We start from the raw sequence: 5,470 nt of genomic DNA, 5'->3' as shown, positions 1-5,470 counted from the left end.
AATTTTTAAAAAAATATTTCCCAATTTGTAAGACGAACCAGTTTCGTAAAGCTATAACCAGTTTTTCTCAAATTGAGGGAGAACAATTTCACGAGTCTTGGGAGAGATTGAAAGATCTTCTCCGCAAGTGTCCCCATCACCAGGTGCCTCATTGGCAGTTGGTGCAGTATTTTTATGACGGGCTTACTGAGAAGCATCGTCAAATGGTTGATTCGTCTTGTGGGGGCACTTTTATGCTCAAGAGTGAGGACGAGGCATGGTCTCTATTCGAGACCTTGAGTGAAAACCAGATGCATCATGCTTTGTCTTCACGGCTCGATAGGACTACATCTCTGTCTAGTGGTCCTAGGAAAATAGGGATTTCCGAAGTTGGGTCTGAGTTAGAATTGCGTACCAAGGTTGACCAGTTGACTAGGAAGTTAGATCAATTCCTAGCCAATTCCTCGATAAATCCAGTACAAAGAGTGTGCGAGCTATGTGCTAGCCCTGCACACTGTGTTGCGGATTGTCCAGCAACGCCATTATATCCTGAATTCGTTCAGGAGCAGGTGAATGCTGCCCAAGGTTTCGCTAAACCCATGCCCGGTTCATTTACATCCTCATATAACCCAGGTTGGCGAAACCAGTTTATTTCCCCATCTCATCAGCCCTCCCAGACACAATATAGACCCAGTAACCCTTCACAAGGTTACTCGCATCCCATTTTTCCACAGGTTCATCCTCCAGCCCAACCTACTTATACTCAACCCCATTCTCATGAGCCTTCATTTAGTCAATCCTTTCAAGATAGGATATTACAAGTTTTGAGCTCCCATACGCAGTCAATAGCCAAGCTAGAGACTCAAATGGGACAATTGGTTGAGACTTTCACTAAGCAAAGCCAAGGGAACCTTCATAGTCAGTCTGTTGTCTTAAAGGGAGAGGATTCCATGTCATTTGACTTGCAACCCACTGATTCACATCATGAGCAAGTCGAATTTGTTACATCCCTTAAGTATGGGAAGGCGTGTCACTCCACTCGGGAATCGACTCATGAGCCTCATATCATTTCTACTGACGAGTCGATCTCCATGATACCTCAGCAGAAGGGGCCTTACCCACAGCATGCATTATCATCACATATTCATAAAGCCCCATTCTCTCAGCCTTTAGGATCACCGATTGTTTTCAGTAAGCAAGAGGTACAGATGCAGAAGGTGCTTGACCAAGTCAAGCCAGATCATATTCACCACTTATCTGAAGTTGCATTCATTGATAGTCGGTCGGTCCTAGACTCTCATTTCTTGACCAGTGTCTCAGATGAGACTAATCTCTGTTCTTCACGTCGAGAGAATTATGATCCTACAGTTAGAGGTAGACGGGATGGAAACACAGTGCGTAGTGTCACAGATGACACTCTTTTCTTCATAGAGCCTCATTGAGCCTGACTTCATGTCCATTGATCTCATGGACGATGAAGATTTTTCCAGGGATCCGTCTGGCTGGAGACGTGAAACTTAGCGCTTTATGGGAGGCAACCCATATCTTGTATAGTATTAGATTTGCTTAGAATTTATATATTTTATTTTGTTTTTACTTTTTAGTTTTCTTCATGAGTTTTTCATGTTCTTTTTGTTTCATTCTATGAGTTTTATGTTTTGTCATGTATACATTGCATTCATTATCTTCATAGAACGTGCATTTTTAATTCATGTCAGGTTATTCTACTCTTTTCCCTCATTTATTTTTCTCATGTGCATTCACGTAGTTTCATATAAGCATGGGGGAGTGCCACTGGGACAGTGTCATTCAAGCATGGGGGAGGGTATAGTTTGCACACCTTGATATTTCTGTTTACGTTCTTGCACATGTTTACACATTTCTCATGAAAAGTAGATTTTTAAAGAAAGAGTTTGAACTTATATGAATGTTATTTCAAATCTGATGTTTTTAGAGGATTTTTAAGCCCCACGAAAAATTTTTCTGACATAGATCTAAAAATTATGGTTGTTTATGTGGATTTCAAAGAAATGATGATAGATACATGTTAGAATTTATTTTGAATCATAAATATGAATTTGCACAGTTCTATTTTTAAAAAAATAAGCAAATGAACAAAAGCGTAAAAAAATGAGCTCAAAAGAAAAAAAAAAGAGCATGCGTTAGGTTGTTTGGATAATTCCATAATCCTTAGTAGATGGAACTTAGATGTAAGTTGAAACTTTTAATTCCATTTTCGAAAAGGAAAGTGGAAAACTTCGTGATCCTAAGTAACTGAGAACAGATACAAGTTGAAATGTTTGACTCTCACGTTATAAAGGTGAATGAAGGAAGTCACTTTTATGTCTTAGTTGATATCTTTTGGTATGTATTGAAGAAGTATAGAAGATATTGACATTGCACAAGGCATAAAAGCAGACCACATGCAAGCTATAAGAGAAGAATAAGTGCGCAAAAAGAAAAAGCATGAAAAAATGAAAAAATCGAGAAAAGAGCTGAAAAATAGAGAAAAGTTTAGTGCTTAGAAGTGTGATTGAGAAAACCTGTGCAGAAAACATATGAGTGAGGTTAAATAAATAATAATATGTTTTTATTGGATTTTCTAAGAATAAAACATAAATAATTGTGATATTTAGAAAAGTGAAAGAAATTCTTTTTCTGTGGTGGTACATAAAAAACTCTAATTATATTTCGATTTTGAAATAATAGGAAATATTTGTGAAAATAAAGTCTTTGATTATCTACTACTTATGAGGATGTGTAATATTATGCATACATGACAGAGATATTTGTGGGTAGCATCACTGCAAACCCTCACAAGACCTTACTCGTCCACTGGGGTAACCCAGGGGTTGAAAGGGCTTGTTGTATGAGCTAAATGCAACTGTGATTCCTACGAAAGTGAGTTAGGTGATAGTTTGATTTCTTGCATTTTTCTAGTTTGCTCGAGGACTAGCAAAACATAAGCATGGGGGTATTTGATCATGCATATAATTCATGGTTATTTTATATCAAAAATATGCATGATTTTATAAAATAATGTTTCAAAAACCCAATTTTATGTTAGTTTTCGAGTAAATGTGCTAAAATGATTTAAAAATAGAAAATGCATGAAAAATAGTTTTATTTTACATTTTTATGCCTATTTTAGTTTTTGTTATAGTTATAGAAGTTTAGTTTTAGTTTTTATTAAAAATAAAAATAAAAAAATAAAAAATGGAGAAAAATAGTTTTATATTCATTTTAAGTGTTTGTTTTTTAGAAAAGAAAAAAAATATATATAGTTAGAATAGTTTTTGAGTTTCTTTATAAATAAATAGTTTTTTTTTTTTTTTTTTTTAACTTTTGAAAATTTTCATAATAAACCGATTTATACGGTTTTTTTTACTTTTAAAAATGAAAAAAAAATAATAATAAAAACAAACCATTACATTGTTTGTAATTTTTGAAAATTGAAAAAACTGAAAAAAATAACACAAACCGGCTTGAACCGGTTTGCATTTCTAAAAACTGAAAAAAAAATATAATAAGTAAACCGGTTCCAGCCGGTTTGGATTTTGTTAAAACAAACAAACAAACAGCAAACCGGTTCAAAACCGGTTTGCTTGTTTTTAAAACCCAGAAAAATAAAAAGAAAAGGGCGCCTCCCCCATTCACGGCTGAAGCTCCTCTTTCCCACTCTTCCCTCTCTTCTCTCTTTTCTCAATCTCTTCCACCATCGCTGGTGGCTGGTTCTTTCCCTAACTTCCCCTTCTCCCTCTTTCTCTGTCTATATTCTGGCGACGGTGGTGGTGGATTCTTCTGTCCAGTGACAACACGGTGGAGGTCGCCACAATCTCTTCCCTGAATTCTTCCAGCTCCATTTCACGGTAAGTCGATTTCTTCTTCCTCTTCTTCTTCCTCTTCTTCTTCTTCTTCTTCCTCCGATTTCTTCTTCTTCTTCTTCTTCTTCTTCTTCTTCCTCTTCTTCTTCCACTTTTTCTTCTTCTTTTTCAAATCTTCTTCTTCTTCTTCTTCAATAAATTCTGTCATGTTGTGTGTTTGTTTTTTTTTAAACCGAAAAGAAAATCGAACTTTATATTTGTTGTTTTCCAAAAATTTTCTTCATTTGTTGCATGATTTGTTGTATTCTGTATTAATCGTCTGCATATTTCTAATGTTCTTCATCGTTTCTTCATTTTTTTTTTATAATAGAAAAAAACAACAACAGTAGATCGCATGTTTCTTCTTCTTTTCGATTTTTAGATTTGATTTTGCTATTCTGATTTTCCTGTTCCTCATTCTTTTGATTTTCTGTTTATTCATTTGTTGATTTGATTTTTTATTCTGATTCATCCTAATTTTTTTGTTGTTTTACATTCACTATAGGATTTCTTGTTTTGCATTGTTAATTCCCTGTTTCTGCATTATGATAGATCCATCGCATAGATTTCTAGATTTTGCATTAAGCTTGTTTTCCTGCTTAGCATTCTTAATTTCCTGTTGTCTTCAAGTAAAATTTCCTGGCTATTTCATTTTTCAGCTTTTAGTTCATTTCCAGTTTTCTTTAAAATTCCTAATTCCATTTCCGATTTCTGTTTCAATTTTTTTTTTTCAATTCCTGCTTTTGATGCCCTGTCTTTCAATTAAGTTTCATTTCATTTCAATGTATGGTGTTCTTGTTTTTCAGTATTTCAAATAATGCATTTCTTTCCTGTTAAACATTTTATTTTCCTGTATTTTGTCTTCTAGTTTTTCTTGTCATTTAAATTCCTGTTTGTTTTAATCATTCATTTCTTATGTTTTTTTTTTATAAGTTCATTTTCTTGTTGTTTTAGTTCAGTCATTTTCCATAATTGTGCTTGATGACTTAGTTGTTTTTTTTCATATATAGCAATTGTAGTTTTAGATTTACTTAGTGAATTGCCATTAGTTCAAGATAGTTTAATTGGCATTAGATTCTTTGCATGATATCTTTCACAATATTTTTAATAGTATAGTTTTAGTTTCTATCTCTGGTACTGCGCGTGTTCATTTTATTTGTGCAGGATAGCACAGGACTGGAGCGGAAGCGATTACATGACACGAAGTACGAAGAATAAAGTTTTTTTTACTTTTTAGTTTAGAATTAGGAATTTAATTGGGTTTGTAAATATTGCACTTTACGCCCTCTGCGAAGGGTATTCATTTGTTGTAATAGTTAGTTGTTTTTACTTTTCTTGAACATTTTATATTTCAATAATTCGGCAATAAAGGTTAGTTTAGATTTTTATTATTTGATGTCTGGTTTTCACATGTTTTTCATATAAAAATCTTTTCAAAATTACAACGATTTAAAAGAAGACATCAATCACTAAAATAATGAAAAGAGAGAGAAAATCGAAGGAAGAAAAGAAAAGAGAAAATAGATAAAAAAAATATTGGAATTCAAGTATTCCTAATAATATGGCACACGTATGGACCGATCTTGGCATAAGCAAGTCGGTATCACCAAAAGTGCCTTGTTGGGTCG

Source organism: Nuphar pumila, chromosome 6 (assembly GCF_984573655.1).
Source record: "Nuphar pumila chromosome 6, dmNupPumi1.hap1.1, whole genome shotgun sequence".
NCBI lineage: Eukaryota > Viridiplantae > Streptophyta > Magnoliopsida > Nymphaeales > Nymphaeaceae > Nuphar > Nuphar pumila.
This window is presented reverse-complemented; position numbering follows the sequence as displayed.